The sequence below is a fragment of the Xenopus laevis genome, chromosome 7L (genome assembly GCF_017654675.1).
Source record: "Xenopus laevis strain J_2021 chromosome 7L, Xenopus_laevis_v10.1, whole genome shotgun sequence".
Taxonomy (NCBI): domain Eukaryota; kingdom Metazoa; phylum Chordata; class Amphibia; order Anura; family Pipidae; genus Xenopus; species Xenopus laevis.
In genome coordinates, this window is record NC_054383.1 from 132,898,355 (window position 1) to 132,907,197 (window position 8,843).

An 8,843-nucleotide genomic window follows, 5' to 3' on the forward strand; every position below is an offset into this window, starting at 1 on the left:
ATGTGCAGGAGCATGGGTGGGCCGTGCCGGCTGAGACCCACTGCACAGAACAGACGCACCTCCCCTCCCCTGCACGATCGCATGAAGAAGATTGTGCGAAGTAAGTACAGTATGTGCGAGCAGCAGGGGTGGGGGAGGATTACAGAGGGGGCCCTGCGACTGAGGAGAGGTGGGGGAGGATTACAGAGGGGGCCCTGCAATGGAGGGGGGGGATTACAGAGGGGGCCCTTGGGGGCCTAATGTGGCAGCCCTGGTGGGCCCTAAACCCCCCCAGTGCAGCCAGTGTTGGAGCTGGCTGCACTGAAGCCTGTCAGACTGTTTTTACTGACCATGCAAAGTATTTAGCTGATGAGGAGATCATCTAACCTCCTCCATTTACTTTTCAGTCTGTTTCATGTCAATGTAAATAATAGGGAAAATGCATAAAAATATATGAAGGCCAGTACACTCATGTATTATAAGGAATAATGTACCCCCTACTTTAATAAATGATAAGGATATTAGGAGTCAGTGAGGGGTTGTTCTGTGACCATATAAAGGCACAAGGCTGCAGGCTGAATTATACAGGGAACTCTGAGTATCACTCATGTATTATAAGGGATAATGTACCCCCTACTGTAAATGATAAGGATATTAGAAGTCACTGAGGGGTTGTTCTGTGACCATATAAAGGCACAAGGCTGCAGGCTGAATTATACAGGGAACTCTGAGTATCACTCATGTATTATAAGGGTTAATGTACCCCCTACTGTAAATGATAAGGATATTCGAAGTCACTGAGGGGTTCCGTGGCCATATAAAGGCACAAGGCTGCAGAATCTTTAACTTATTTTACATTACATAACCTTGTTTAATATCCATCATAACATTATTTTTGAATGGTATTTATAATTTGGCATAAAAGTACTACTATGCCAAATTAGTATTACTTTTCTTGCCCCATGTTCCTCTATGAGGGGGCTGCTATATTTGTGCAGCAGGAGTCTGTTAGCATTAGAGAGTCTAACTGACAGGCTGGGAGATGGGACAGTCAGATTGGCAAAACAGTCAGGTTTAGGAACTTCAAGTAATAATTAATTACAAAAGAAGAACTATCAGCAAAAAACGATCAACTTGACCTATATGTAATTTTTATTGTAGATTAATATTTTGAAATGAAAATTTTTAATGTCAGTATCACTTTAAATGAGAAAGGCAGCTCTTTATGCACATACTTTTTTGCAGTTTTACCCTAATATATAAGTGGATGAGTACAAGACCATTGAGTGTTTACAAGTGGGCTGCTTTGATTTTTTTTGCCCGGGCTGCTTTTTGCTCCCAGTCCGGCCCTGACTGGGGCACCAACTCCATATGCACTTCTCATTCCTGATGTAGGGATCCTGTAGGACTGATTCACAGATGTGCTGGAAAACATCCCCCAACCAAAACCCCCAAATAGAAGAAAATAACACATTTATATTTTATTGGTTTTTTTTTTGTCAGGGAACAGAAGGAAAAGAGGTTTTTTTTAAAAAAAAAACTATAAGTCTTGTTTACTAATAACCAAAATGTGTGCACCTATTAAATGTAATATACCTGCTACTCCACATTTCTCCCTACTATACCTGTTATCCCACAGTCGCACTCGCAGAGACTATTATCCACTGTTACTATAGGCACCATCTCTCCCTACTATACCTGTTATCCCACAGTCACACTCCCTTCCCAGAGACTATTATCCACTGTTACTATAGGCACCATCTCTCCCTACTATACCTGATATCCCACAGTCACACTCCCTTCCCAGAGACTATTATCCCACTGTTACTATAGACACCATCTCTCCCTACTATACCTGCTATCCCACAGTCACACTCCCTTCCCAGAGACTATTATCCACTGTTACTATAGACACCATCTCGCCCTACTATACCTGTTATCCCACAGTCACACTCCCTTCCCAGAGACTATTATCCACTGTTACTATAGGCACCATCTCTCCCTACTATACCTGATATCCCACAGTCACACTCCCTTCCCAGAGACTATTATCCCACTGTTACTATAGACACCATCTCTCCCTACTATACCTGCTATCCCACAGTCACACTCCCTTCCCAGAGACTATTATCCACTGTTACTATAGGCACCATCTCTCCCTACTATACCTGCTATCCCACAGTCACACTCCCTTCCCAGAGACTATTATCCCACTGTTACTATAGGCACCATCTCTCCCTACTATACCTGCTATCCCACAGTCACATTCCCTTCCCAGAGACTATTATCCACTGTTACTATAGACACCATCTTTCCCTACTATACCTGCTATCCCACAGTCACACTCCCTTCCCAGAGATTATTATCCACTGTTACTATAGGCACCATCTCTCCCTACTATACCTGATATCCCACAGTCACACTCCCTTCTCAGAGACTATTATCCACTGTTACTATAGACACCATCTCTCCCTACTATATCTGCTATGATTGCTATCCCACAGCCATTTATTCTATCAATAGATACAGCAGTACAGTGTGTGCTATAAATAATCACATATAAAGAAGATTTATACTCTTCTCTATGCACATCAGTTATTTCCCCACTTTTTTCATGTGAAATCAATGAATTGTGCAGCTCCCTGAGGTGGGAGTAGTAAATAGGTTATTTGATGATCCAGAGCTCAGTGTAAAATGAGACTAAGCTCGCTCTGTGCTGAATCATCAGATCCTGCCATCAGACTGGCTGCCCTTAGCGTAGGCAGAGCACAAACAAATACACTGTGTCTGGGGCTTCATTTCTCCTGCTTTTAAACTACAACTCCCAGAATTCTCTGACTGCTCTCTTGTAGTATAACTGTCAACAGTGGGTGAAGGCTGTACAGTCCTTAAACAACTAAGGGAATGTGCGAAATTCCCCGTAGCACAGAGCTGCTGGTTATGGCACGGTGGCTCTAAAATTGCACAGCCCTCCTATCATTCGCTTGCACAAGATGGAATTTTTATGCCAACATCACTGGGAATTTTCCAAGGAATACCAAGGCACCCCTGCCCCCTGCTCACCAACCACCCCACATGTGGCACTTGTTACAGAGTAGTATACTGCCAGTGCCTGTGCCCAGGGCCGGCCTTAGGCCTATTGGACCAATTGGGCCCAATTGGGCCCCGCGCCTCTGGGGGCCCCGCACCAGAGGGCAGCACAGGTAATATTTCCCCCAGCACATGATGCTGCCTGGCCTGCCCCCAACTCCTCTCACTCTCTTACCTTGTCTGCCCCTTTCCTTTCTATTTTGTGCCTGTATGCCCTTATTTTCCTAAATACTTGGTGTGTCGGGAGCCAGCAAAACTTTGTCTAGGGGCCCCGCCAACATGGTCCCAATTGGGCCCCACATTTGATAGGACCAGCCCTGCCTGTGCCATGTTTTGATGCAAACTGTAGGAGTACATAGAAGGAAATGCAGTCTGCAGCATGTATATATATATAGCAATAATTTCCCTGCCAACATCATAGAGGTGTAGAATCTAAAGTTTAAATGAAAAGGATTTTTTTTACACAGCAGTGTGCTGTTCTCAGCGGCCATTGCTGCTGGGGGTCAGAGCGGGTTAATTGTTAAATGTGGGAATTGGGGGAATCCCAGCAGAAGGAATCCCGGTGGCAGTATCACATCCTGCAGAGTCTGGTTTTGGGGAAGACACTAAACAGCAGGGAAGGGTTTACTGTATTCATTATCAGGGGAAGCAGTGTCAGACTTACTGTGCGGCAGCAGCAATCACATGCTCTTTCTACCCCCAACGGCAATTTCCTGTTGTGCTTCCAGCATATCCCATATAATTCCATTATTGCACTCCCACTGCCTAATGTACTGTATGTTGGCTTAGATAATGGGCTGAAATGAACATTATAGGGGCCTGTATTTTATCAGCATTATGAAACAAAATATCCCTTTTTACATTTAGAATTACATGTAGAAATTCTACAGTGACCCCAAGTAGTGATGTGCGGGTCAGGGTTTCCCTGACCCGCACCCGACCCTAACCCACCCTGCTATGACCCGCACCCGCACGCTTCCCGGGGGTCCTTTTATAGACCCGCGCCGCCCCACCGATGACCTCACAAAAGGGGCTGGCGAGCAGACGCGAGACTATAAAACCATAACCCGGAAATTGAATGCGGGCATTTGAGGGCGCACCCGTGAGGAGCACTGCAAGGTCGACCCGAACCCGCAGGTAAAACCGCAGGTCCCGCATCGGCCCGCACATCACTAATCCCAAAATCTACTTTTATTGAATAGAAATAACATTGTGAGAAAATCTTGTGTAAAAGAGGGGATTGTATTATGGGCAATTGTGTGGTGTCAGTGTCTCTTTAATCAGTGTAATAAGGGACAGCTACTGGTACTGATGAGCCAATTACCCCACAGCAAGGATCATATCTTGAGAATCATTCAAAGAAATCTATGTTAATTGTGGTGGAAATTGATCATAATTAAGGAAACTGGAAAAAGTGTTTTGCTAAATAAATTACCTGTGACAAATCCCCCTTCCTTTATGCTAAATCCAGATCTAAACAAATAGATTGGTTTGTCTTTAATTGGAACACAGAATTGGGCACAGATATATACATATATCAAATAAACTAGTCCATGTGTTTAAGATAAGGCCTTTACATATATTTTTAGTAGTATGAATTATAAGTTAATGACAATATAAATACTACAGTCAGTCCCTATGGTTGGACTGAGGCACTGCGCTCACACACAAACCAAGGGCACACACACTGCTAGCTACCATTGGCCAATGAATGGCCAGACCTGTGTCTGTTCCTCCCACACTTCCTGTAACAGTTAGAAACTCCATTTTGTCCTGTTAGGTGTTAGTGAGGGAGCAGCTCAACAGCACAAAATGGCTGCTCAAGGGAAAAATGTGACAGGGGAATAGTTACTGTATATAACAATTTGATAAGATTCTCTGGCTGTTTATTACAATATAAATTGTCTGTCATAAGTTCAGTTTTCCAGTTATAAAAATGATTCCCACTGAGATAATGAAATAAACAAATAATACAAACAAGAAAAAGTATTACAAATATTTAATATAAGGCACTACAGGTTTTCATAATGTTAGTCATGAAGGCAGCTGTCAAACTTATACCAATATTTAAAGCAACAGTGTTTAATTGGCAACACATTTTTTTTGTCACTTAAAATAAATTGTAATATATGGGCCCCTAACCTCCATAATAAAGCATGGGCAGGGCTCTGCCAGCAAGGGTTTCTGGGCAGCCTCATAGGCAGAGCCTTTCCGAAACAGCAACATTAAAGATTAAAAAAGGAGATAGTGTATCAAAAGTGCACCAATGTGACCTAAAAAAGGCTCTTCTTTGGAAAACAGAATGTCCAATTTACACCCAGTTTACCCAAGACATTTACATCCAGTTAATGCAGTAATCCCACCCTTGTGTGGCCTGTCGAGAGGTGTGATCTTGCGACAAAATGATAGGTGAACAAAACACTCAAATATATATGGCTGTGACATTTTACGCAGAAGTAGGGGACGTTAGCCATTGATTCCCTGCTTCAGAGTGGGCCCCTTGGCCAGGGTAAACCTAAAAATTATATATTTTTAACGTGTATTTTAGTAGTAACTGGCAAATGTAGTGCCCATTGGGCAATTAGGGATTTTGTCAGCAGCTCCCTCACATCCCATGATTAACTCACTGGCACTCAGAGCAGGTTGCAGTGGGCCACATTTATAGTGTAGGGAAATGGGCAAAATGGTGGCACACAGGCTTAGTCAATTCTTGTAGAATCCACAAGTCAAGAACTGAGTGGAAAGGTTCAGCAAAACCCCTCATTTTAGTAACCTTATAATAAAATCCTTTCTATGATAAGGATATTAAAAGTCACTGAGGGGTTGTTCTGTGACCATATAAAGGCACAAGGCTGCAGGCTGAGTTATACAAGGAACTCTGAGTATCACTCATGTATTATAAGGGATAATGTACCCCCTACTGTAAATGATAAGGATATTAGAAGTCTCTCAGGGGTTCTGTGACCATATAAAGGCACAAGGCTGCAGGCTGAGTTATACAGGGAACTCTGAGTATCACTCATGTATTATAAGGGATAATGTACCCCCTACTGTAAATGATAAGGATATTAGAAGTCACTGAGGGGTTGTTCTGTGACCATATAAAGACACAAGGCTGCAGGCTGAGTTATACAGGGAACTGTGAGTATCACTCATGTATTATAAGGAATAATGTACCCCCTACTGTAAATGATAAAGATATTAGAAGTCACTGAGGGGTTGTTCTGTGACCATATAAAGTCACAAGGCTGCAAGCTGAGTTATACAGGGAACTCTGAGTATCACTCATGTATTATAAGGGATAATGTTCTCATGCCAGATTTCATTATCGCGGCAGAAGCTTAATATCCAAGGCTACAGTGATCCCAAGATCTACTTTTATTGAACAGAACTAACATTGTGAGAAAATCTTGTGTAAAAGAGGCAATTGTATTATGGGCAATTGTGTGCTGTCCGTGTCTCTTTAATCAGTGTAATAAGGGACAGCTACTGGTTCTGATGAGCCAATTACCCCACAGCAAGGATCATATTTTGAGAATCATTCAAAGAAATCTATGTTAATTGTGGTGGAAATTGATCATAATTAAGGAAACTGGAAAAAGTGTTTTGCTTAATAAATTACATGTGACAAATCCCCCTTCCTTTATGCTAAATCCAGATCTAAACAAATAGATTGGTTTGTCTTTAATTCGAACACAGAATTGGGCACATATATATAAATATATCAAATTAAACAGTCCATGTGTTTAAGATAAAGCCTTTACATATATTTTCTAATAGTATGTATTATAAGTTAATGACAATATGAATACTACAGTCAGTCCCTATGGTTGGACTGAGGCACTGCACTCACACACAAACCAAGGGCACACATACTTGCTAGCTAACATCAGCCAATGAATGGCCAGACCTGTGTCTGTTCCTCCCACACTTCCTGTAACAGTTAGAAGCTCCATTTTGTCCTGTTAGGTGTTAGTGAGGGAGCAGCTCAACAGCACAAAATGGCTGCTCAAGGGAAAAATGTGATAGGGGAATAGTTGCTGTATATAACAATTTGATAAGATTCTCCGGTTGTGTATTACAATATAAATTGTCTGTCATAAGTTCAGTTTTCCAGTTATTAAAATGATTCCCACTGTGATAATGCAATAAGAAAAAGTATTACAAATATTTAATATAAGGCACTACAGGTTTTCATAATGTTAGTCATGAAGGCAGCCGTCAAACTTATACCAATATTTAAAGCAACAGTGTTTAATTGGCAACACATTTTTTTGGCACTTAAAATAAATTGTAATATATGGGCCCCTAACCTCCATAATAAAGCATGGGCAGGGCTCTGCCAGCAAGGGTTTCTGGGCAGCCTCATAGGCAGAGCCTTTCCCAAACTTCAGTGGTGATGGTGATTAGGGGAATGTTCTGTGCAATAGCACCACAGCCTGACATATACTTCTTTTAGCTTTTATCATATTTATATATTATCTCAAATTGATATGGATCCATTCCATTGATTATTATTTACAGTAAATTTAAAGATTAAAAAAAGAGATAGTGTATCAAAAGTGCACCAATGTGACCTAAAAAAGGCTCTTCTTTGGAAAGCAGAATGTCCAATTTACACCCAGTTTACCCAAGACATTTACATCATGTTAATGCAGCAATCCCCACCCTTGTGTGGCCTGTCGAGAGGTGTGATCTTGCAACAAAGTGATAGGTGAACAAAACACTCAAATATATATGGCTGTGACATTTTACGCAGAAGTAGCGGACGTTAGCCATTGATTCCCTGCTTCAGAGTGGGTCCCTTGGCCATGTAATCCTAAAAATTATATATTTTTAACGTGTATTTTAGTAGTAACTGGCAAATGTAGTGCCCATTGGGCAATTAGGGATTTTGTCAGCAGCTCCCTCACATCCCATGATTAACTCACTGGCACTCAGAGCAGGTTGCAGTGGGCCACATTTATAGTGTAGGGAAATGGGCAGGGCAAAATGGTGGCACACAGGTTTAGTCAATTCTTGTAGAATCCACAAGTCAAGAACTGAGTGGAAAGGTTCAGCAAAACCCCTCCTTTTAGTAACCTTATAATAAAATCCTTTCTAAGAGAGACTGCAATAAGGTTCAGAGAGTAGCTGAAGTGCATGAATGCTCCTGTAACACCAGCATATGGCATTTGAATAAAATATTATATATATAGTGAATAAAGTACCCCCTCTTGTAAAATATAAGGATATTATAAGTTACCGAGGAGTTTCATGACCATATAAAAGTACGAGGCCGAAGGCAGAGTGTTTTTATACAGGTCATGGAACTCCGAGGTAACTTCTAATATCCTCATATTTTTCAACTGGGGGTACTTTATCAATTATAATACACAAGTTTCAGTGAGTCATGTGACAGAAATGACATCAGAACTCACCGTTTATAACTGATGACATCAGAACTCACCGTTTATAAGGATACAATTTACAGGATATTTATGGCTTTTGTGTATTATACATATATATATATATATATATATATATATATATATATACATATATATATATATATATATATATATATATATATATATAAATATATATATATATATATATATATATACACATACATATAGAGAGGCTTTATGACTTTGGCTATCTGTAGACTGGATACTTTGGTGCAATTTTCTTCTTGTTCCTCTGTAGGTGAGAGAATTGCACAGGGGAATCACTCAGGTTCCAATCAGTGGCCGCACCACAGAACTTTTAAAAATCAAAGTCAAGGCAGTTAG

General features: G+C 41.1%; 1 protein-coding gene across 1 annotated transcript in view; it reads left to right on the forward strand.

The window, feature by feature from the left end:
- Window positions 1–31: 31 nt before the first annotated feature.
- The window catches only part of lgi4.L (leucine-rich repeat LGI family member 4 L homeolog), a 66,142-nt gene continuing 57,330 nt past the window's right edge, over window positions 32–8,843 (forward strand). Inside the window, exon 1 of the mRNA XM_041569776.1 lies at window positions 32–100. The gene's annotated coding sequence lies outside the window, so the exon portion shown is untranslated. The remainder of the gene's footprint in view (window positions 101–8,843) is intronic.